Consider the following 26,937-nt stretch of genomic DNA (forward strand, 5'->3'; position numbering starts at 1 on the left):
GCAGATAACTTATTCTATCCCTTTCTAGTATGCTTGATACAATTTATTAAATATTTCCTCCAATTCTATGACCATTATTTGTCACTACGCAATTCAAAAGGCTGTCAATGATTATTATTTGCCATTATCCAATACTACTCCTGATATTCTTGGATTCCTGTACAACTATCTGGGAATTTCTAATGCCCACCCCAGATTTTGAGCCCAAGGTGGGGTGGGATCCTGGGCACTCCTGGAAAAATTTGTGTGCTAACTTTCCCTCTCTCTGTATAATTAAGAATAGATGGAAGGGATGCTAGAGAACATAGGAGACTACCTACAGTGGTCCAGGTGAAAAATGGCAGAATTTGGATCTAAGAAACAGTAGTAATGATGAAAAAATAGACAAATTTAAGACATACAGACAAGGGAGAATAAATAGGACTTGGTGATTGATTGGATATGTATGTAGGGGGACATTTAGGAAGAACATAGTGACTTCTGGGTTTCAGGGGAGATGGTTTTGCCACTTACTGAGATGTAGAACACTGGAACAAGTCCATGTTTGGAGGAAGAAAACTGGAAAGGATTTCGTTGTAGGGGGATGTATCATTAAAACAGTATCTTTCTGGCAAGGCTTGGTATCCTTTGAATTGAAGCCTAGTGATTACTTGGCTAGACCATCTGCTGGGTTGGTTCAGATCCTGATAATTTTCTGATGATACAACAGCCTCCTCAACATGTCCACTTGCGTGTTTAATTGGCATCTTACACTGAACACATCCCAAACAGTTTCCGGTCTTCCTCCTAAACCTGCTTCTCCTGCAATGCCCCTTATCTCAGGAAATAACCCTGTCTTTCCAGTTGCTCTGGCCAATCTACTGGAGTCATCCTTAATTCCTCTCTTCCATATCACATATGTGCAATCAATCAGCAAATCCTATCATTTCTACCTACGAAATATATCCAGTATCCAACCACTCCTTCTCACCTCCACTGCTAACCCATTTGTTCTAAACTACTATTATTGTATTCTTTCTCTTCTGGACTGCTGCAGCAGCCTCCCACTGGCCTCCCCTTTTCTATTCAAGCTCCTTGAGAGTCTGTCATTCACAGAGCAATCAGAGCGATCCTGTTAAAATAAGCCAGATCATGTCACTCCTGTTATTAAAACCCTCCCAAACTCCTCATGCTTAACAAAGTCAAAGTCATCATAGTGGTCTACAAGGCCCTGTATGATCTGACTTTAGTTACCTCTCTGGCCTCATGTCCTACCACTCTCCCCCTTGTAGACTCCTCTCCAGCCACACTGGTCTCCAGGTGTTTTTCATGCTAAGCATGTTCCCAGCTCAGAGTCTTTGCAAATTCTATTATTTATGCCTGGAATGCTTTTCCCCTCTACACATGCAGGGCTCACTTTTTTTTTTTTTTTTTTTTTTTTTTACCTCTTACTCAAAGGACACCTTATCAATGAGGCCTTCCCTGAAATCCTGTTTAAAACTGATGCTCCATTTCCAGTCATCTCTACTCCCCTTCTGTGCTTATTGTTTTTCCTATGGCATTTATAACCATTTAACACATAACACGCTTGACATTTTTATTTATTATCTGTCTCTGTCCCCCCACACTACACTAGAATGAGGGCAGGGTTTTTTATTTTTCTCCATTGCTATCTTTCTGTGCCTAGTACTTGATACATAGGAGGAGCTTTAGTGGCTCTTGCTTATAACCAGCCCAGCTGCATCTCAGGTTTGATCATATGTTTGGAAGGACCATCACATTTGTCCAGCTGGGAGGACTTAGGGCTTTGGAGGAGTCCCAAAGTAAAGAGTTTTTCAATTCCTTTGACTCCTATGTGACATTCCCATTCCAATGACTAAGATTTGAGTCTTTTCCAATTACAGCATTCATTTTAGCTCAAGGAACCCAGAAGAGCTCACGGCTGCATCCAGCTAGGCTCACAACTATCTCCTTATCTGGGTTCCAGTAGACTCAGACCTCCAGCAAATTGGGTCATTTGTAGTGTAAAATCAGTAGTGGAAGATTTTGTGAGCCTTTCTTATTCAAGTTCTTTTCCTATCTAACAAGTCCTCATGAAAATAATGTTTGTCTTGGTTCAGTGATGACAGCAGCCCAAAGTGAAATTGTATTGTGTCAGTTAGGTCCTCTGTAAAGCCAACATGGAGATGGAGTCAGGAGTGCAACAGGTTTATTGAGGGTAAAGCTCTTGAAAGATAATAGGAGGCTTAAACAGGATTGAGTAGGGAAAGCCTGCAGATTGCAAAGCAGATCTAGCAAAGAAACAACCCAAATATGGGTTGGGTAGGAACCAGCTTGACCAGGAGCTATGGAGCAAAGATTGCCATTAGAGGAGTCCCACATTGGGCAGAAATGGCTAGTCCCTGGTCCTTCTGCCATGCTGAGTCATTGGCTGGGGCTGCCTAAGAAGAGCTTGGCCTCAGTTCTAAAGCTGAGGCAGATCTGAAGGCATTACGGCTGGGCACTGTCAGCTGCCTGAACTCCTTGCAGCTGAACAGCAAGTTCTTTCTTGAAAGAATCTGAACAGCACACCTCCGTGATTACCACATATACTCACTTAAATGTTATTTTGACTACTCCTGGATCTCCAATTTGGTCCATGGTGGGTTGGGAAGAGAGGGACAAGGAAGATAGTCTTACACAGTAGTTCACTGTGTCTGGGAGGTGAAGGCCTGACCTCAACCCACTGAAGAATGGTTGGTGGCAAGAATCCTTTTCTTTCTTTCCTATTTTTCACCTTTGGTGGGGGAGACAAGCACCAAAAACTTTTATGAACTTGCTTGAGATAGATAACTGCCTCAAAATAGGAGCTTTTGAGCATTAACCAAAGCCTCATCATTTAGTGATGAGGCAATCCAGAGCTACAGGAGAGCATTGATCCTGCTTATATATTTTAAAATATCTCTCACAACTAATGCAAATCAAATGCTTTAAAATTTTAAATCACTCCCACCAGAGCACACTTCAAACACACTAGCATTGGCAGTTATTATATCATCTTAAAAAAAAGCCAGTCTTCTTATAATCAATTAAACTCATTACACCTGAATAATCATTACCAATGATGTATAATTTAAATTATCTCTGCAAGACGATTTATTTATGACTGTCAGGCTTACTAATAACTTTCTAAAGCATCATTCAGTAAAGTATTATAAAGTTTCCTGTTGAAGACGTTTCAGACCTTAGGGAGTTTCCAGTATTGCCCTGGGACAAACTGTTACAGACAGGAAGAGAAGCTTATGAAAATTACCTAAATGTCTTGGTTTTCCTTATCTTCCTCCAGCTGGGTACTTTGGAAAGAATTTGTCTTTTTCTTGGTGTTCTTTGCTTAAGCCACCAGATGTAACTCACTCACTCAGATATCCTTATATTTGGCTACAAATTCCCCTAAATCCTCCTTCTCAATGGATGTCCATTCAGAGACACTTGAGACTGTTGGCTATAACTTAAGCAGTTGCTTTGCCACCAATACATGCATGGGCAAACATTTTCCTAGCCTGGGACTGGTGACACTTTACCACTGATTCTACTATCACTCCATGGTCAGTTTTAGATCATCTCTCAAGATCTATTGTGTGCAATAGATCTTGTGTGTTTACTCCTGTTTAGGCATGTTTGATGGCAAGAGATAGAAATCTACTAAAGCTACCTTGAAATGAAGCAGGATTTATTGTCGCATTAAAGGCTACAGTCTTGTGGGTGCTCAAGAAGAACTGGATTGTGGCCACACCACACAGGAATGGTGACTGTGATATGTCAAGCACTGAAGAGGGTCCTGCCAACTCTTGTGGAGACACAGCACACTTTCTCCTCTTGGCAAGGTTGCTTGGTCCTATCTCTCATGGCTTTTTTGCACCTCTAGAACTTCAGCTCATGTATGGCTTTGGCTTGTCATGGCACTGGCTCCTTCCCTGTATCTACTTGATTTTCTATCCAAGATTCAGTCTTTCAGTGTCCTGATTTCTGAATTCAGTTTCATAGTGTTCCAATTCTGAATTCACATTAGAAAGGAACTGTTTGGCTCAGATTGGGTCAGGTAGAAACCCCTGGTCCAATCAACTGAGAATGAGGGTGATATAGTATGGGATATAGTGAGTTTGCCACTTCTATGGTAGAAAATAAAGCAGGTTTTCTAAGAAGAGAATAGTTGGCAAGGTAATGATTGGCATGTCACCTAAAAGTTGGGATCTAGCTCCTTGAGTCCCAAAAGGTAGTTAGGAAGAAAAAAAATGATTTTGCATGAATATTTAGAATAATTTTATTTTTAAGAGGTGTTTAGCAGAGTGATTAAGAGCATGTACTCTGGAGTCAGACATATAGTCTACATGACCTCGGACATGTTATTTAACTTTTCTGTGCCTCAGTTTCTTCATATATAAAATGGACATAAAGGTACCTATCTTATAGTGTTGCTGTCAGTTAATATATGCACAATATAATATATAATTAATTAATTAATTTAGAGTCACTGACACAGACTTTATTGGATGACTGTGTGTCATCGACTGGCCAATAGCTCATAAGCCTATGGTTATCTCCACTTTATAGATGAGGAAACTGAGGTACAGAGAAGTTAAATAACATTTCCAAGGTCATGTAGACTATATGTCTGACTCCAGAGTACATGCTCTTAATCACTATGCTATATTACCTCTTAATAATAAAATTATTCTAAATATTTATACAAATTCTTTTTCTTCTTCCTAACTACTTTCTGGGACTCAAGGAATAGTGCCTGTCTCACATTAAGTGCCAAACAAGCATCAGTTATTGTGACCTTAACTACATATTTCTTAGGGCTTCTTACTGAGTAGCAGTAGAAACTTTATTTACATTTTACTCATCAAATTCTATTTCATATAAAAATAAATATTATTTGTGTTATCTTATTGGTATCAACTGGTATCAGACTTAGCTGTCTACACACATGATTATTGTGTGTAGACAGCTAAGTTCAGTTTCATGATTATTTGGGGGTATTTGTTTTATTCTATGGTGCAGTATAGTATCTCACATTTTAGTCATGTAAGTACTGACTTTTGTTATATCTGTATACCACTTATCCTACTACTTAACATTTTTCTTTAACACTCTTAAATGAAGAAAAGTCTTACCTACATTCCCTTACAAGAGGAAACACTTTATCATTACAATAAATGAATACCCTGTATCATTTGCCTTAAATAGAAGATTATTGTATCACTTGCATAGAAGATTACTGTAGATAGAAATGTAATAAAAACAGCACAATGTTACTGAATTCTAACTAGATACATTTGCCAGCACAGAGCCTGAGGTTTGCTCTCTGTTAAAAAGAACAAAAAAAGGAGATCAGCAAGTGTTAGAGAGTATTAAAAAGTAGCACACTGAGTTGAAACTTTGGTAGTGATGTAATCAGAGGATTAAAAAGAATGGAACAGGGAATAATGCTGTCACTATGTGACTTAATGTTATTTAATGGTAGGTGTGAGGCCTGCCGAAAGCCATCCCTGAAATTATCTCTCCTACCACCAGTGGTACAAATTCTGCACAATGGGAAACCACTGTTCTGAAGAGACTAAAAGTCCAGAAGCAGGGAGAAATATAGGAATGGTGCTTTATTCTTTTTTTTTTTACCCTATTTTCTCTACAGGAGAATTATACCTTAAGGAGTACCTCAAGTTAGGGGGTGTGGAGTTTAAATTCTTTTTGCAACACTTACTAGCCTTGGGAGTGACTTATCATCTCTTGGTTCCTCACCTGTAATGTGGGGAGAAATAATAGTGCCTAACTTGCAGAGTTTATTATAAGGATTAAATATGGCAACACATGAGGAGTGCTTAGCACAGGTTCTGACTAAAATAAGTCATAATAATATATGTGCTTTGTATTAAAAATGGGATCATGCACATGGAGACTTGCCTTTTACTCTCAATAATAACTTACAATTATCTCTCCATATGAGTTCATATAAATCTACCTTATTTTAAAAATGGCTGCATAGAATCCCAAAGTATGTACATGTCATATTTTCTTTAACCAGTCCTTTGTTGGGGGGGGTCAGGTTGCTTTGTGTGTACACCTCTGTGTGTGTGTGTGTGTGTGTGTGTGTGTATGCCTCTGTGCATCTCTGTGTGTGCATATTATACATGTGTTCATTTTACAAGTGAGGGGATTGAGGCTCGAGGAAGTTAAGGAAGCTTGAGCATAGCAAAAGTAACACCCCATTCCATGTCTCTATACTCTGAAACACAGTCAACAGCAATTTCATCCCACTAATGGTGATGCCTTATCTATATATGCCAGAAACATCAGCTGCACCTGAGTGTTCAATTCCTGAACTGGAGTCAAGGCAGGTTTGATTGAGATGTAAAGGGTAAATGATATTACTTAAGAAGGTATATAAAAGACCTGTCTATGGAGGGGACTTAAATGTGTGGAATGGAAGGGAAAAGGGGTAGCTAGTGGCCTGCCAGGGCTGAGAAAGACTGGAAGGATACCTGGGAGGATGACCACACCAAGACACCTCAGAAGAGAAGTGAAGGGAAGAAGCAGGAAACGCTTTTATAGGCTCACTCCACCTATATCTCAATTTTGGATCCTCTTTTGTCACCTGTTTATGATGTGGAAAAAACAACAAAGGATGTTTCAATGCCAGTGTAGCATAATGCCTCACCCTGCAAATGCTCAATAAATATTTACTGAGTGAATGAATAGATTTACATTCTGGATTACCTAAGACTCAGGGAATCTTGTGCCAGGCATTCAGGCATGGCAGAGACGCCATCTGGGAATGAAAGCACCATCCAACTTGGCTCCACACAGAAAAACCAAGTCAGAGACTTGTGGGGAGAGGCAAGTACTGAACTTTATGTTTGCCACATGGAACTAAACACAATTAATAGCATTGTTTCAGGTGCTAGTGGAGAAAAAAAATCTTGAAAGAACCATTATAAGGCTTCCCATGCCCTTTGTGCAGCACCCTGAAAACAGAATATCTCACCCAAGTTTATGATTCTATTACAAAAGAAAAATAAAGCTATTAGTAAATCTAAGGAGTGATATCAACTACACGTCACTTTGTCCAAGTTAGTTTACAGAACATATTGAATTGGGCTATGTGGCCCCCAAGAGAAAAATTCCTTGAGGTATTTTTAGTGGATTTTTTTTTTTTTTTGAGACAGAGTCTCGCTTTGTTGCCCAGGCTAGAGTGAGTGCCTGTGGCATCAGCCTAGCTCACAGCAACCTCAAACTCCTGGGCTCAAGCAATCCTTCTGCCTCAGCCTCCCGAGTAGCTGGGACTACAGGCATGCGCCACCATGCCCGGCTAATTTTTTCTCTATATATATTAGTTGGCCAATTAATTTCTTTCTAATTTTATAGTAGAGACAGGGTCTTGCTCTTGCTCAGGTTGGTTTCTAACTCCTGAGCTCAAATAATCCGCCCGACTCGGCCTCCCAGAGAGCTAGGATTACAGGCGTGAGCTACCGCGCCCAGCCTTTCTAGTGGATTTAGAACAAGTCTAAGTAAGTACAAGGCTGTCTGCCTTGGGTTGCTCTTTATGTGTAGTGTACACATATATACTAGACATACTTATAAGGTGTAATGCTTTGAGTACCGTTAGGCTGCATTCTAGGTCAAATAATTATGAACTGATGACTTTTAGAACAATGGCTTAAATTGATCTGAAGCAGGTCAAATCAAATGTGGGCTATGGTGTTTGAATTCTGGTTATGCCTCATCTCAGCTGTGTGTATTAGTCATGATTTTGCTGAAATAATACTGTGTAACAAATAACTATCAAAACTCCCTTATTTTTCTCACTCCCAGGCCAGCGAGTTGACTGTGGCTCTGTTGAGTTCAGCTGGGATAAGCTGGGCTTGGTTTCAGGGTGCACATTGGATTCAGATCTGTTCTATGTATCTCTTTATTCTGGAGAAGCTATACATGGTATATTCTCCCATGGTGGATGGCAGAATTTCAAGAAAGAAAGCCAAACCACACAGACACACTGTAAACCTCTACTTGTATTATGCTAACTACCATTCCATTGGCCAAAGCCTATGTCGATGGACCAGGGATATATACTTCTCCTATGGAGGGGGGACATGGCAAGAAGAAAAAGTTGTGAGCAAATAATGCAATCTAACACACCATGGGACATTGGTTAAGACAAGCCTTTTTGTGCCTCAGTTTTTATCATCTGCAAAATGAGTACCATAGTGTTAATCAGTCAGTACTAATTTGATGGCGAGTACATGTGGATCCCATTCTTCCGATCTTGTGTCACTTCACTTTGGATAATGGGCTTAAGCTCAATCCAGGATAATACAAATGGTGCTAGCTCACTGTCGTTTCTTAGAAAGTAATATTCCATTGTAAACATATACCAAATTTTAATAATCCACTCATGAATTGACGGGCACTTGGGTTGTTTCCACGTCCTTGCAATAGTGAATTGTGCTGCCATAAACATTCGGGTGCGGATGTCTTTATTATAGAATGTCTTTATTATAGAATGTCTTATGCTCTTTTGGGCAGATGCCTAATAATGCTATTGCTGGATCGAATGGTATTTCTATTTTTAGCTGTTTGAGGTATCTGCAAATTCTTTTCCACAAAGTTTGCACTAATTTGCAGTCCCACCAGCAGTGTAGTAGTGTTCTTGTCTCTCCACATCCTCACCAGCATTTGTTATTTTCGGATTTTTTGATAGAGGCCAATCTCACTGGGGTTAGGCGATACCTCATCATGGTTTTTATTTGCATTTCTCTAATGATTAGAGATGTTGAACATTTTTTTTATATGTTTGCTGGCCATTATTCTGTCTTCTTTGGAGAAGTTCCTGTTCATTTCCATTGCCCATTTCTTGATGGGCTTGTTTGATTTTTTCTTGTTAATTCTTTTGAGTTCTAGATAGATTCTTGTTATCAGACCTTTATTGGAAGTGTAGAGAGCAAATATTTTCTCCCATTCTGTAGGTTGTCTATTTGCTCTAATGATAGTTTCCTTGGCTGTGCAGAAGCTTTTTAAGTTGATCAGATCCCATTTGCTTATTTTTGTTGCTGCAGTGATTGCTTTGGGGGTCTTCTTCAAGAATTCTTTGCCTACGCCAATGTCTGAAAGGGTCTTCCCAACATCTTCTTCTAGGATTCTTAAGGTTTCATGCCTTAGGATTAAGTCTGTTTATCCATCTTGAGTGGATTTTTGAGAGGTAGGGATCCTGATTCATTCTTCTGCATGTAGCTATCCTGTTTTCCCAGCACCATTTATTGAAGAGATTCTTTTCCCCACTGTATATTTTTGTCTGTTTTATCAAATATTAGGTTACCATATGCAGATGGTTTCATCTCTGGAATCTCAGTCCTGTTCCAAAGATCAATGCCTCTGTTCTTGTGCCAGTACCAGAATAATTTAATTATTATTGCTTTATAGTACAACTTGAAGTCAGGAAGACTGATGCCTCACAGTTTGTTCTTTTTACTTAAGATTGCTTTGGCTATACGAGGTTTTTTTCTGGTGCCATACAAAGTGAAGAATTATTTTTTTTAGATTTGTAAAGAATTATGATGGTACTTTGATGGGGATTGCATTTATCCTGTAGATCACATTACCTAATATTGACATTTTAACAATATTGATTCTACCAATCCATGAACAAGGTAGATTTTTCCATCTGTTTACATCTTTGACAATTTCTTTTTTTAGTGTTTCATAGTTCTCCTTGTATAAGTCTTTTGTATCTTTCATTAAATATATTCCTAGATATTTAATTTTCTTTGGGGCTATAGTAAAAGGTATTGTGTTTTTGATTTGAGTTTTGGCTTGACTGTTATTGGCGTATATGAATGCCTCTGATTTGTGTATATTGATTTTGTAACCTGAGACATTATCAAATTCATTTATCAAATCTAGGAGTCTCTTGGATGAATCCGTGGGGTTTTCTAGATATAATATCATATCATTGGCGAAGAGTGAGAGTTTGGTCTCATCTTCCCCCACTTGGATGCCCTTAATACCCCTCTCTTGCCTGATTGCTATAGCTAGGACTTTGAGCACTATTTGGATAGGAGGGGAGAAAGTGGGCATCCTTGTCTAGTTCCAGTTCAAAGTGGGAATGGTTCCAATTTTTCCCCATTTAGTATGATATTGGCTATGGGTTTGTCATACATGGACTTGATAATTTAAAGGTATGAGCCGCCTATGCCTATTTTGTTAAGAGTTTTTATCATAAAGGTATGTTGGACTTTGTCAAATGCTTTTTCTGCATCTATTGAGAGAATCATATGGTCTTTGTTGTTTTTATTTATGAGGAGAATTGCATTTATAGACTTGTGTATGTTGAACCAGCCTTGCATTCCTGGAATAAAGCCCACCTGGTCATGGTGAATTATTTTTTTGATGTGCTGCTAAATTCCATTTGCTAAAATTTTGTTGAGGATTTTTGTATTTATATTCATGAGGGATATTGATCTGTAATTTTCTTTTTTTGTTGCATCCTTTCCTGGCTTTGGTATCAAGGTGACATTGGCTTTGTAGAGTGAGTTAGGAAGGATACCATCCTTCTCAATGTTGTGGAATAATTTCTGTAGTATAGGTATGAGTTCATCTTTGTATGTTTGGTAAAACTCTGAAGTGTAGCCATCTGGAACAGGACTTTGGATGACCCACAGAATGGGAGAAAATATTTGCAAATCATATGTTATGGACTGAATGTTCATGTCTCCTCAAAATTCATATGGTGAAACCTTAACCCTCGATGTAATGGTATTTGGAGGTGGGATTTTGGAAGGTAATTTGGTTTAGATGAGGTCATGAGGATAGAACCCCTAATGGTACTGGTGTCCTTATAAGAAGAAGAAGCAAGGCCAGAGCTTGCTTGTTCTCTGTGCTGCACAAAGAAGAGGTCTTGTGAGGACAAGTGGTATGATAATTACCTACATGCCATAAGAAGAGGCCTCAGAATCAAAGCTACCTTGCCAGCACCTTGATCTTAGACTTATCAGTCTCCAGAACTATGAGAAAGTAAATTTCTATTGTTTCTATACCATCCAGTGTATAATATTTTGTTATGGCAGCCTGAGCAGACTAAGACATCATATATCTGATAAATATTTAATTTCCAGAATATTTGAAAAAGACCTATAACTCAACAAGAAAAAGACAACCCAAATTTAAAAATGGGCAAAGGACTTGAATAGATATTTCTCCATAGAAGCTATACAAATGACCAATAAGCAGTTGAAAAGATGCTTAACATCATTGGTCATTAGGGAAATGCAAGTTAAACCACAATGAAATATCACTTTGTACCTACTAGGATGGTTATAAAAAGAAAACCCAGAAAATAACAAGTGTTGCTGAGAATGCAGAGAAATAGAAACCCTTGCACATTGTTGATATGAATGTAAAATGGTGCAGCTGCTGTGGAAAACAGTTTGGCCTTTTTTCAAAAAGGTTAAACATTGAACTATTGTATGTTTATGCAATTCTACTCCTTGGTATTTACCCCAAAGAATTGAAATCCAGCACTCAAACACATACTTATATATTAATATCCATGACAGCATCATTCACAATAGCTAAAAGGTGGAAACAACCCAAGTATCCAACAACAGATGAATAGATAAATAAAATATGGTATATACATATGTTAGAATGTTATTCAGCCATACAAATGAATAAAGTTCTGATACAGCTACAATATGGATGAATCTTGAAGACATTATGTTCAGTGAAGTAAACCAGACATAAAAGGACAAATGATTCCACTTATATGAAATTCCTGGAATAGGTAAATTCATAGAGACAAAAGTATATTACTGGTTATCAGTAGGGAGGTGGGTATGGGAAGTTATTGATTAACAGTTATGGAGTTTCTGTTTGAGATGATGAAAGGGTTTTGGAAATGGATGGTGGTGACGGTTGCACAATATTGTGAATGCACTTAAAGCCACTGAGTTGTACACTTGCAAATGATTAAAATGGCACATTTTATGCTATATATATTCTACCACAATAATTGTAATAAAAAGAGAAACAGAGATGCAATACTCCCACCTGGAGTCACTGTGGTAGGCTGAATAATGCCTCCTTTCCCCAAGGATGTCTATACCCTAATCCTCAGTGTTTTGCCTGTATAAATTATATTATCCGGCACAAGGTACTTTGTGGATAGAATTAAGGTTAGGGATCTTAAGATAAGTGAGATTATCATGGATCACCTGGGTAGACCCAACGTAATCACAAGGGGCCTTAAAGGTGGAAGAGGAGACAGAAGAGTAGGGCAGAGAGATACCATGGAAGAAGAGGCAGGAGAGACTGGCAGTATGAGAGGGACTTGCCTCCCTCACTATGGCTGGCTTTGAAGATAGAGAAAGGGAACCATGATCCAAGGAATTCAGGAGACCTCTGGAAGCTGCGAACAGCCCTCAGTTGACAGGCAGCAAGGAAATGGGACCTCAATCCTACAACCACAAGGAACTGAATTCTGCCAACAGCCTGAATGAACAAAAAACCCAGATTCTCCCTTTGAGCTTGCAGAAAGGAATGAAGATCTGCGGACTCCTTGATTTTAGTCTGACAAGACCTGTACTGAACTTACAGAATTGTAAAATAATAAATTTGTGTTTTTTAAAAAAGGAAAAAATTGGGAAGCTATTGAAGAGGAGGCTTTTACCATGTGACTGATAGATAGCCAGGGCCCAGATGAGGGGTTTTGCTAAATTGTTAGAAAAGAGAGAGCAAAAATGACCATCAAAAGTGCTGTACCAGATTATATTTTCCAACAATGGCTACAACAATATCTCCCATCCCATGTGTTCTTCTGCAATAAGAACTTGCCACTCCTTCATCAAGAGGCCCCTCCTCTTGAACATAAGCTGGCCTTAGGGACCTGCTTGTAAACAATGAAATGCAATGAAAGTGATACTGCATAATGTCTGAAGCTATGTCAGAAAAGACCAGGAAGCTGCTGCCTGGTTCCCTTGAAATACTCATTCTTCATATGCCATTTCTCAGGAAAACTGCCTCTTGGAACTGAGGCTTCATGATGCGAGGAAGCCTAAGCCACACAGAGAGGCCAATCAACAGTCCCAATTGATTCCAGCCTTGAAGTCATCCCAGCTCAGGTGCTAGATGGGTGAATTAAGAAGCCTTTAGATAATTCCAGCCCCCAGTTTTTTGAGCCACCTCCAGCTAAATCCAAATCTATGTGTCCCCCAAATTGCAGCACATAGATAAGCCATCATTGCTGGGCCCTGTCCAAATTTCTAACCCACAGAATCTGTGAGAATTAAATGGTTGTTCTTTTATGCCACTGCGTTTGGGGTATATTAGAGTTCTCCAGAAAAACAGAACTAATAGGAGATTAGTATAAGGTTTTGGCTCATGTAATTATGGAGGCTGAGAAGTCCCATAATCTTCTGTCTACAAGCTGAAGGCCCAGGAAAGTCAGTGGTGTAGTTTAAAGATCTGAGAGCCAGAGAGCCAATAGTGTAGATTCCAGTCTGAGTCTAAAGGCCTGAGAACCAGGAGTGCTAAGGGCAGAAGAAGATTGATGTCCCAGCTCAAGCAGTGAGGCAGAGAGAGCTCAAATCCAACCGTCCTCTATCTTTTTTCTCTATTCAGGTCCTCAACATATGGGATGATGCCCTTCCACATTGGGGAGAGCCATCTACTTTACTAAGTCCACTGATTCAAATGCTAACTTTTCCCCTCACAAAAACACTCTCAACAGACATACCCAGAAATAATGTTTAACCAGCTGTCTGGGCATCCTATGGCCCAGTCAGGTTTACATATAAAATGAATTATTATGGTGTATTTTGTTATACAACAATGGACAACCAGAGCAAGTGTTAAAGAAGATAAAACAAATTTAATAACACTCACAGGGAAGCAAGGGAGTGAAAAGGCAAAGATCATTACAGAGTCTCTTGTTTGAGGGCTAAGGGAATGGTGGTCCTCACTACTCATGACATACGGATTGCCAGTGAGGGAGAATAATCAAGGAAGGAGAGAAGTGTGACTCTCTCTCTCTGGAGCAGCACCAGAACATGGGATCCCTCTGTTTTGATGAAAGTTGCCCTATAGCTAGTCTCAGCACTATGAGAAGCACCACTTTAATTCTCGAAAGTATTAAATTTCAATTTTTTGCAGCAAAAAAGTAAGGATTGACTAGCCTACAAGAATTATTGTCAGTTGGCTAAAGTAGAGTACAAACCTGCATATTGAAGTGCCAATGAAGAATGTGTTCCAACATATTGAATTCTTATGAAAAACTGTTAAATAATGAAAACTAGTACTACTGATGCTTGCTGCAGGCCTTTTCAAATAACCTAAATTATGACTGTTCAATAAATACAAACCTGAAAAAATCATGAGATTGAAGAATTATGTCCTAGGCCATCCTCAGAGGATTCAACAAAGATGTTCTCATAGAAAGCAGCTTTAGCATTCCACAAACATAACTGTACTGAGAAATCAAGCTGTGATGCGGATTGAAATAGGAGAGCCTCTAGCTGAATCAGAGGTTCATAACAATTAGTATCCACAACCTTGGCTACAGGGAAAATTAGGAAAAAGTAGACTACAGGTAACTGAGGTTTAACAAAAAATTCCTTGAAAGGAACCTCATGAAAAGTCAGCTTTTTGTTTTTTTTTAAGAGTAAAGATCCCAACAGGTGGCCACACCTATGTTCTTTAGAACCCTCTGGAATCTGCCTCCCTGTTAATTGTGTCATTTAAGAGCATCATTAAGACCATTTGGCCAAAGCTAGTGGTGCAAATTCAACTTGCATGCTTAACTACTCAGCTGTGCTACATTAGCTAATTTGGTCTCTTTAAATCTCCTCCCCTTACATTCTGGTACGCTACATTGGTTTGTATTTTTTTTATCTGTTTGACTCTCCTGTGTCTTTTTTGTGAAATTTTCTCCCCTATTAACTGTAGTTTGTTTCTAAGCCCCATCCTGTGGCTTTTTCTTTTTTCATTTTGGGCTTCATACCTTCAGGGAGCTTATATACACACACAATGTAAGTACCCCTTCTTTAAGAACTACGTACTGATTCTTATCTCTGTATCTCCCAGTTCATAGTCCTAACTCACTCTTCGGTTCTACCCCTCCACTAAGCTGTTCTCCTTAGTTAAAAATATGAGAACCCATTATCTAAAGTGGTCAAAAAGATTTTGAAGTGGGAATGGGTATAATACCTTTTTATTTTTATCTAATTAATTTGCTTTGTGAATCCTGTTTTCAGTAGTAGCATTCAAGTAAAATCCCAGTCAGCCACTCTGAATTACTCTGATACAAATTGTGAGGATTTTAAATAGAAAGCTAAAGTCAACATTGGATAACATGGATATTATATTGCAGACTTTGAGGGAGAAAAATTGGAATTCTCTCCCCATCAGTATGAGAAGGATGGAGTAGGTCACTGCTTGTTAAATTGGACTATATGAACACTAGGGGTTCTGGGACCTCCCTTCAGGGGTGCCAGTGGGATGTGAGGGAGGGAGCACCTGGCAGGTAAAGCCCCCCCCAACCCTTGTGCCTCACAAATGTCAACCAGAAGGACTCCACATTCAGCTGTTTTTTATACTGTAAGATTTTGTTTGTACAAAGATTTCAGAGTCTAAATTTTTTTGAACATTTGAAAACTAGCTGATCTCTTAGACCTCTCCTAGTTCTTATATTCTATGCTTCTGTCAAGTCACTGGAAAGAGGTTACAGGATCAGGACTATAAACAACATAGCTTAACTATATCTTCATAATATACCTTCATGTGTTAGACAAGTTCAGACAGCAAGTGCAAAGGGAGCTTTATTGTATTATATTGTGCAGCTCTGCTGATGCTCTTGATTTTCAAGGGCAATAATGCTTCTGCTTCACTACAATTCTTTAGCAAAATTAAAGATGCCCGCATTTCATAATCTCCTGTGCCACTTAAGGCATCTTTGGGCTTTGAATAGCTAGACCTTGAAGACTTAACAATCAGTGTAACAGATGCTGTTGGTGCCCACCTGTATTTTTGTCCTTGCCATTCCCATATATGCACACAGCTTCTTGCCATAAACACCTGTGACCCTCTTGCCTGAGGGCTTTCTCTGGCCACAGGTGCATGCTTGGTCTCTGCACAAGGAAGACTGGAAGTGCCAGGGAATTGATGTCTCCAGGACTAGACCTCAAGTAATGAAGGACAGGAGTTAGTGGATAGTCTAGCTTCATCACCCTTATGTGGGACAATTCTGAGGCATGTTTTATGAAGTCACCCAAAGGTCCCCAGTAGGGTTAAACAATAATTGCCCATAGCAATAACTTCATTAACTCACCCTATATTGCTTTCTTTTCTTTCCCTGTCTCTCCTATTGATTCTTCTTGGTATCACCTGCAAAATAAACTACTCCCAAATAAGGTATGTCCCAAATAAACTACTTGCATTCATATCCTTCCCCCACAGTCTGCTTCTGGGGAAGATCCCAAGTATATCAGTCAGGGTTCAGTCAGGATACATAAATCCAGTTATTTTAACAGTGAGTTTAACAGAAAAATTGTTAATAAGATAAAAAAAGTTGTTAACTTGGTATTTGTATTAGTTTCCTGGGGCTGCCATAACAAAGTACCACAAACTGGATGGTTTAAATGACAGAAATTTATTGTCTCACAGTTCCGGAAGTCAGAAGTAGAAGATCAAGGTGTTGGCAGGGTTGATTCCTTCTGAGGGCTGTGAGGGGAATATGTTCTAGGGCTCTCTCCTAGCTTCTGGTAGCCTCAGGCTTTCCTTGGTGTGTAGGTGGTGTTCTCCCTGTGTCTTCACATTGTCTTTCCTCTGTATGTGTTTGTCCCTGTGTCCCAATTCTCCCTTCCCCCTTTTTAAAGCCCAAACCTCTCATCTCAGCAATTTCTCCTTTTTGAAAGGACACCAGTCAAATTGAATTAAGGCCCATACTAACGACCTATTCTTGATCATCTGCAAAATCCCTATTTCCAAGCAAGGTCATATTCATAGATACTGGGGGCTAAGACTTCAACATCTTTTGGGGGGACACGATTCAACCCATAACAGTACTTGAAGAGGCAAAAAGAGAACTCTAACATGTAGGTAGTAACTTTAGGAAACAACTACCACCCCTAGGGCTGAGGGAACAAAGGGAAGAAGTTGAAATTATTAAAACTTAAGAGGCCTGGAGAAAGAACCACAGTTTGTCTGCTGAAACGCAGATGCTTGAGGAAGGGACACCAATTATCATGTCTGGTGTCTTTGTGCTGAGAGAAGGGGCCTCATAGGGCCTGGACCCAGACCTCTGAGGAGGGGGTGCTGGCTATCTGGGTGTCTCTGTGGTGGGGGCATGATGAGATTGGTTCTGGAAATGTTAGAAATACTGAAAACTGGATTCAGCTGCTGCTATAGGAAGGGACTGCCACTGCTAGGACTAGGAAGTGAGGTTGGGGTGACTCTCACAGGAATAAGAAGCAAACAGGGAGTAAACAGGAAGGAGCATGTCCCTTCTTCCTCTTCCAGCCTTGCTTCTCTCTCTAGCTTTCTCTATGGGCAGTGCCTAACATGGAGCAGTTGGCAAAGCAGAAATATGGTTTGTAGAATCTCAGTCCCAGCATAAGGTATAGAAGTATGGATTTGGAGCTGAGAGAGAATAGCTTAACTGGCACACCAACCTTAGACAATCAGGCAACTCAGAAAAGTAAGATTTCTATCCCAAAGAAAGTAAAGACTAGGCCTAAGTCTTTACTTAATCATGAGTGCTTAATTAAAGGCAGTTAACAAGGTAGAGTGAGAAAGAAACACCTTATGTAGAGGTATGGCTATAAAGTAACGTAACTGAATTTTTAAGAACATACTAGAACTTCAGCATACAAATGAGAACAGTTCTCTTCAAAGCAGTTTCATGGGAATTTTTTCAACTCATTCTTTCAATGTGGCCATTCTTTGGAATTTCTCTTTGGGAGTCTGTGGCCTGCATTTCCATTCAATCCATGTTGTCATTTGTCTTCTTCTTGGAAACAACTTAATGTCCTCCCAAGCTAAACATACTAAAGAAAAGTTACATAATCAGATTTGATTCAACTTTTTTTTTGACAGGTTGGGAAGAGGGTTTTGGGGGGTGATGTGTCAAAATCAAGGTATAATTTCTGTCTTAAGATGGTATCTGGCTGGTGGTCTCTGATGCTATAATTCTCAACTTGTCAGTAAAATCATGAACAGAGAAAAAGATGAAGGCTTACAATAACAAAGAAAATCAAGAGTGACATTTTGTCATTTACCAACTCTGTAAAAATTCACTTAATTACAGGGGTGATGTGCTTGTTTGAAAAATATAATTTGTGATTTACTGGTACTTTGCCATCAATTACAGAAAAATATCTGCAATGTGATAAACAAGGTCATTTCATACTTCTGCCACTGCTCTGTGGCTCAGAATCATCAGGTCTGAACCTACCAGAAAAACTTTTCTGTTGGTATATCCCTTCTTATATTTATTAGAGACCAAAAATCTTTCAGGAAGTGATTGTCAAGGAAGTAGAGGAGGGATTGATAATACCTCAGTATAGTTGAAGAGACCAGAAGAACACTTATAGTACATGCTGATGATTATAAAAGTTTTCCATGTTCTTTATTGACTTAGAGAAACACAAAACCAAGCTATAGGGGTGGGAAAAAGTCCCAACTTAGTGTATCAGAGTTTCCCAAAGTATCTTCTGGGCAGTGAAAATTGAATTGAGAACAACACACATCAACACCATTGAACTCTCAAAAGATGAACTGAACCATACCTAGAGGAAAATAAGAACAACCAAAGTCTCTTTTGGCAAGAACTGGGACAGGCTGGGCCTCTAACACCCTAACAAAATAAAGGGAAAAGGGAGATTTAGAAATCCCAAATCAGTTTCTTTGGTAGAATAAAGAAATAGTGAAATAGCCAAACCTCTGGAAAACCACACCATTCATTTCCTTAATAAATGTTTGTTGAAAACCTACTATGTACCAGGTACTGTGTTGTGAGCTGGGGACAAAATGGGAAACAAAAAAGATACAATTCTTGTCCTTGTGGAGCCTATAGTCTGGTGAAGGAATACAGATAAATAAACAGTCAATATACACAATTATCTCACAATATAGTATGATAAATCCTATGGTGTGAACAAGTCATTTTTGAGAAATTGAAAGAAGCTCAGTATTTGTAAAGCCCAGGGTTGGAAGGGCTGACTGTTGAGAGATGAATTGGGAAGAGGTTGGCAGGGGCCCAATCATATAGGACCTTTTAAGCCTAGAGAATATGAAATTCATCCTAAGTGCAATGGGGAACCATTAAAATGTTTCAAGCAGGGGAGGCTTAGAATTAGATAAAATTACTCTGGTCATAATATGGAGAATGGTTTGAAGAGGGCAAAACTAGAGTATAGTTTGTACACTGTTGCAATAATCTATTTGGGTGTGTATCTCCCAAATCAATGGGGATGGAAAAAGGTGGGTGGATTTGGGAGATACGTAAGAGGCAGATATTGTAGAACTTTGTCACTGATTAGATGTGGGCAGTGAGGGAGAGAGGAGAGTCACAGAAGAAGACAGGCTTTCTAACTTGGACAACTGAGCGGAGGGTAATGCCTTTCACTGAAGGGAGGATATAGGAGAGGCAGGATTTAAAGAGAGCATCCACCAAATGGAAATTTTGGATGTGTGTAGGCTGAGAGAATTGTGGGGCTTCCAAGTAGAATGACATCTAGAAAATTGTATATATGGATGTGAAGCTTAGGAGAAAGATCTGGCCTATAGAAACAGATTTGGGAATTGTCAGCACATAGAGATGGTAATCAGAGCTATGGACATCCATGAGAATTCCCTGGGAATAGAGTTAAAACAGCTGCTTGGTTATATCATAAAAGCACTGAGGTGCCTCAGTTTACCTATCCAAATGAACAGATTGAAGGAAATAGGAATTTCCATATAGAGAATGGGCACTATTATTTACTAGATACACTAATGATCTAAATTATAAGGCTATTTTTCTGGACCAATGAACCAAACCATCCTATCTCTAGAAACAGTCATACCCCTATTTCCTTTGCTGAAGAAAGTCTGTTCTCTGTATTAATAATTGACAATGGACTTCATTTGAAACCCACCTACTTTTTTTTTTTCACCTACTCTTAAGTTTTAATTCTTGGTTTTCAAGATGAAGTCCATTTTTCCATTCTTTGGCCCAGACCATGGTACATTTGATGAGTCAAGATAATTTGATGAACCACTGCAAGGACAGTAGAGCAGTCTTTCTATAAAATTACTTAACTATATCAGTACATCATAAAGCCATATGAAATGATATTCTTTTAAGCCCAGCAATACTCAAATATGCACCCATCTGGCCATTATTCCAATTGCTGTTACTTAGAATGCTGAATACTCCACTGGAAATATTTGGGGCAAGAACTCAAATACTGGCATGCTTCAAGGACCCCAAATGACTATTTGACATGTGTCAATAGATGCTCAAGGTTGCTGGTCTAGAAAGGAATAAGTAAGTGCCTATATTATTAAGAAGGAAAGCCAAGATTTTGTTCACTCCATCATAGTTTACCACATTAAAATTGCCAGAATTGAAAGAAGATTTTAAAGAAGGTTTCCTTTGCTTTTATTAATTGTCAAATAAGCAGTGAGATATTTGATGAGAATGTATAAATATTTCATAATATTTGGGCTTCCATTTAAAAACAACAGCCTTTGGAAGTTAATAAGGAATTGTGAGTGACTATAGAAAAACATGCCTCTTTTATTTTAAATAATTTGTTTATTGAGAGAAAGATGCAGAATAAGGATAAATTGGATGATTAAGCAAATTGACCATTTTCCTTTGTTTTTGACAAAAATTCAAAATAAAAAAATTGGATAAATGGAGCAATGGACATCCATATACCATCCACATAGAATCACCCATTGTTAATACTTTCCCACATTTGGTGTTCTCTCTCTCTCTGTCTCTCCATATAGTTTTTTTCCTCGAAACCATTTGAAAGTAAATTATAGACATTATGACTTCACACCCCTAAATACTTCAGTATGTAGTTCTTAAGAAAAAAGCCATAATAAGGATATATAATGAGAATATCATTATTACACTGAAGAAATTAATATCATTATAATATTATCTAATTTGAAGTCTGTATTTAAAACATCCTCAATTGTCCCCAGTAATGACCTTTATAGTTGCTTTTTTAAAAATCCAGGATGCTTTCAAGGACCACACATTGCATTTAGCTATCATATTTTTTGTTTTCTTTAATCCAGAATAATCTTTTAAACTATTTTCTGGGGAGGAGGGAGAGAAAGCTTTTATGAGAATGCCATTTTGAAGAGTACAGACAAGTTGTCTTGTGAAATGTTCCACAATTTGGATTTGTCCGATTGTCTGCTTGTGATTAGATTCAGATTACGCATTATTATTATTATTTTTTTTTTTTGGCAAGAATTGCCAGTGCGTCATGGTCAGCACATCACATTGGAAGGCACATTGTCTCAAGTGTTTTCATCATTCATTGCACCCAAATTGAGCCTGTGGCTAAGGTAGTAGTTAGCAGATTTCTCCATTGAAACTTTTCTCCTTTGTACCTAGACAGTGATCTGTGGTGAAGAAAGCAAGACTGTGTAAATATTCTGTTCTCTGACAACTATTCACCAAGCTCTGAATAAATTATTACAATGGTGGTTATAAAATGATAATGTTTATCATTTTTTCTGTGTTTATCGGCTGGCATTCTTCTAGAAAACGAGGGTTTTTCTTTCCCCTCTTTTTTGGACATCATTATGGACTTAGAAATTTTTATTTCTTACAAAGTTCAGTGTGCTGATGAGTGGAATACTACTAAGTATAAAAAAGAACACAATAATGTCTTTGGCAGGAACCTGGATAGAACTGGAAGCCATTATCCTAAATGAAGTATCTCGGAAACAGACAAATACTGCATGTACTCACTTATAAGTAGGAGCTAAGCAGTGAGTATACAAATCACACAGAGTGGTATAATGGACTTTGGGGACTCAGAGGTGGGAGTGTGGGAGGAAAGGATCAAAAATTACCTATTGGGTACAATGTACACTATTTGGGTGATGGATGGGTTCACTAAAAGCCCTGACTTCAACACTATACAATTCATCCATGTAACAAAAAATCACTTTCACACACTAAATATATTGGGGAAAAAACAGAAAAGGAGTTAGCATTAAACAAAAAAAATTCAGTGTGTCGTAATTTATTATAATTATTGTTCACTTTGATGTTCAAATTGACCCGAATTTGGCCACTCTGGTCATTTTTGCTTTAGAAGGAATACAGGTAAATGTCAAGGAATACTTTGACTCCTATAGTAAAGAAGGGAATGGCCAATAAAATACTATAATATCAGGATACATTCCAATCTCATCATGCCACAGGGCTTAGGAGCATCTCTTTCTTTCCTCCCTTCAAACCTGTGAAGGCTCTGGCTTCTATACCTCACAGCTACTCTAAGGAAGGGTTCCCATATTTCTGTTCACATACACTTCTGGCAACTGCTTTTCTTAAAGGTAATTTGGTTCTACCTCTAGGCCTGGCCATGGCCCATCTATCTAAGATAATACCTCATCTTTTCCTCACTTGCTGCCATGACTGAGCATGCTCTGGTCTAATCTCAAATTTTGTTACTTCTGCCTGCTACAGGACTTATTTTGCTTAGGGAAAAAAAACAAAAACCTATACTAATTAGGATATTGATACAACTGTTGTAACAGAGAACCCAAAGTAAGAGTGGCTTAAACAAGGTGGATGTTTATTTCCTTTTTATATAAAAATCTAGGGGGCCGGGCGCTGTGGCTCACGCCTGTAATCCTAGCTCTTGGGAGGCCGAGGCGGGCGGATTGCTCAAGGTCAGGAGTTCGAAACCAGCCTGAGCAAGAGTGAGACCCCGTCTCTACTATAAATAGAAAGAAATTAATTGGCCAACTGATATATATAGAAAAAATTAGCCGGGCATAGTGGCGCATGCCTGTAGTCCCAGCTACTCGGGAGGCTGAGGCAGAAGGATCACTGGAGCCCAGGAGTTTGAGGTTGCTGTGAGCTAGGCTGACGCCACGGCACTCACTCTAGCCTGGACAACAAAGCGAGACTCTGTCTCAAAAAAAAAAAAAAAAAAAAAAAAAAAAAAAAAAAAAAAAAAAAAAAAAAAAAAAAGGCCGGGCGCTATGGCTCACGCCTGTAATCCTAGCTCTTGGGAGGCCGTGGCGGGCGGATTGCTCAAGGCCAGGAGTTCAAAACCAGCCTGAGCAAGAGCAAGACCCCGTCTCTACTATAAATAGAAAGAAATTAATTGGCCAACTGATATATATATAAAAAAATTAGCCGGGCATGGTGGCGCATGCCTGTAGTCCCAGCTACCCGGGAGGCTGAGGCAGAAGGATCACTCGAGCCCAGGAGTTTGAGGTTGCTGTGAGCTAGGCTGACGCCACGGCACTCACTCTAGCCTGGGCAACAAAGTGAGACTCTGTCTCAAAAAAAAAAAAAAAAAAAAAAAAAAAAAAAAAAAAAAAAAACTTATACATAAAAATCTAGGTAGACTTGTTCAAGGCTGGTACACTGGCTCCACATTCAACTTCTTGGTGGACCCAGGCACCTTCTTTCTTGCTTGTTTTTCCTCCACCTTTAATTCATTGCTTCTAACTTGTGTCCAAGAAGCTTGCTTCAGCTCCCACCATTGTGCTGGCATTCTACTAACAGGAATGAGGTCAAGTGCAAGGTGAGGGCAGGACTCTGCTCAATAAGGGCACAACCTCAAAGTTGAACATACTACTCCATTCACATTCCATTGGTCACAACTGGATTGTTTATTAAACCTAGCTGCAAAAGAGGCTGGATGATATATTCTGGGTGGTCATGTGCCATTGCTGTCACTATGGGAGTCAAGGAGAATGGACTTAGAGGGAAAACAAGAAGTCTCAGCCACAACCTCTTATCAGTAGAAGATTTACACAGTAATAATTTTTATCATGCAAAAATTAGTGTTAGTTTTCAGTTGAGCTCCACATCCTTCTACACAAGCCCATATAAAGAGATACAAGAGGGAAAGTATCAGATGGCATTGGTATACTTCTGACATATTCTATTTTCTAACCATAGGGGCTATATTTACTTCTGATGTCCACTTGAGGAATCCATTTGTAAGAATTAGATCAAAGAATCCAGGGGATAGAAGATCCATTAATGCATAATATCTGAACTTTAGAGATGCTTGATCTCAATTTCTTTAAGATTTTGCAGCAGTTTGGATTTCACAGACAGAAACTGCTGAATCACAGTACAGGTGACCCAGGCTATCTTGCTGTAAATCTTTTTTTTTTTTTTTTTTTTTTTTGCTGGAAAAATAAGTGGGTGAGAGCTTAATTAGTGTACACTGTGTGGGAATGAGTCATGATTAGTTAAAAACTTTTTCTTGGGCCACACCTACCTAATATTCAGACTGATGTAGACATGAGCACATCACTCCAAGCAAAATGTCTGAACAGCCCCCTCCTTCCGTTCCTGATTCCCTATCTTCCTTATAACAATTAGAAAGCCACTTCCTTCTCATTACCCCTTCCTCTCCCTCCCACCTTTCGTTGCTTCACTGGGAAGTATTAGAGTGGGAGTTTGTGATTGAAACAGTGGAGGTAAATTGTTGGATGATAGAAATAAAGTCTCAAGACAGTTCTTGGGATTCATGGCCTTACTAAGAACAAATATCATGTGCCCCGCCCCTACCGCCAAGGGCCATGTTCAGCAATACATCATCCCTACCAGGAAAGGAACAGCTGTAATGCTACTGAAAGGCAGGTGGGTGGAGAGAACCTATGTTGTCTTTCAGTAAATATCTGAGAAAGTCAAGGACTTTACAGATTAAAGTTCTTTGCACAAGTTAAGTTCAATAGAAAACTAACATTGGTAAAGATTTTGTTCAAAGTGTTATTTCCTAGAATAGTGAACTTTAATCAGAAGCAGTAGCCATGAAATGAGGCAACTTAAAAAAAAAGAAACCATCCTGAATGGATCAAATTATTTGCATCTAAAGCATGGTTTCCTTCAACTAAAGATGGAGATCTAGTCAGTGAAATAATTGATTTAGGTTAAAAAAATCTACAATGACCCCTAGTCCTTTGCACTAAGACTGTGCACTTGATGAATATAGTCCTCAAACTTAGATTCCAAGGGCTAAGTCTTGAGGCTAAATATTAATATCTAGCTAAATAAACAGCAACCTGAGTAAGTCTGCAATGGCATAATGAGCCCGCCAAAAAAATGAAAGGAAACTCACAGTCTGGTGCCAACAACTCAGGACAAGTATGTGCCAGATCCAACCACACTTCTGATCCATTCCAATTTCTAGTTAGACATGTGGTAATTATAGGGAGACAACTCTGTTTTGTTAGGAATATGGAAGTAGAAGGGAAGTGTGGGCATACATCCATTAGGTTGTTCTTTCATCTAATATTTATTGCACGCCTATTGGGAGTCAGACATTGTGTTAGGCTGTGGGGATAGATTAAAACCCTTGAGGGCTTTTCAGTTCGGCCAGGAGAGACATACATATAATCACATATAAAACATATGATAAATGCTGGGGCCAGTGTTTTCAAACTTTAATATGCATAAGAATCATCTGGAGCGCTTGATTAAAACACATGCCCAGATGGAAGCACATGTAGGGCATGGTGGGTACATGAAGAGGGAGTCATCTGTTTTGTCTGATGGTGTTGCTTGAGCTGAGTTTCAAAAAATAAAATCAGTAGATATTCACTAGGCAAAAAAGGGGAAGTGAATAGAATTCAGAAACAGAGTTTCTGTGTTCGGAGCAAAATGTGTGATAGATAAGAATGTGATAGACCCACATCATGAAGGGTCTTAAGTGCCACATGGAGGAGTTGAAATTTTTTCCTGTAGGCAATGAAGAGCCATTGAAAGTTTTAAGCAAGGGAATAAGCCATGCAGGTATTTGGTAAAAAACATTCCAGTGAGAGGAAACAAGTGTAAAGACCTTGAAGTTGGAATGTCCTTGGCCTATTCATGGACAAGCAAGTAGTACAGTGTACCTGAGAAACAGTGAGTGAGGGGGACAGTACTAGGTGACAGGGTCAGAGAGGTTAGCAGGAACCAGGTCATGTAGGGCCTTAGGGACCATGGTAAGAACATTAGATTTTATTTTAAGCTCATTGAGCATGGCTATGACATGATGCAACTTAGGTCTGAAAATATCACTCTGGTTGACCACGTACACTGTAAGAGGGCAAGAGTAGAGGCAAGAGAGCAGTTAGGAGACCACTATGGGAGTCCAGAGCAGAGTCTAGATTGTGGATTAGACCAGGGATGTTTTGACAAATTCACATATTCATGTATCCACCACCATAGTCATGATACAGAACAGTTTCATTTTCTAAATATTGCCTCATGCTGCCAATAGCTGGCAAGGATTGACCTGTTTTCTGTCCTTATAATTTTGTCTTAACCAGAATTTCACATACATGGAATCATATAGTTTTAAACCTATTGTGCCTGGCTTCTTTCTGTAAGAAAATTCATTTCACATTAATTCATGATGTTGTGTGAATCAATAGTTTATTCCTTTTTATTGCTGAGTAGAATTCCAGTGTATGGATGTACCAAAGTTGTATTTCCATTCACCAACTGAAGGACATTGGGATTGTTTCCAACTTTTGGCGATTATGAACAAAGTGGCTGTAAATATTTGCATGCAGGTTTTTGTATGAACATAAGTTTTTATTTTTTTGGTGAATATCTGGGAATATGATTGGTATATATGGTAAGTATGTTTAACATTATAAGAAACTGCCAAACTCTTTCCATAGCACCTGTACCATTTTGCAATCCTGCCAACAATGAATAATACAAGAGAGTTACAGTTG

This window comes from Microcebus murinus, chromosome X (assembly GCF_040939455.1).
Source record: "Microcebus murinus isolate Inina chromosome X, M.murinus_Inina_mat1.0, whole genome shotgun sequence".
Lineage (NCBI taxonomy): Eukaryota > Metazoa > Chordata > Mammalia > Primates > Cheirogaleidae > Microcebus > Microcebus murinus.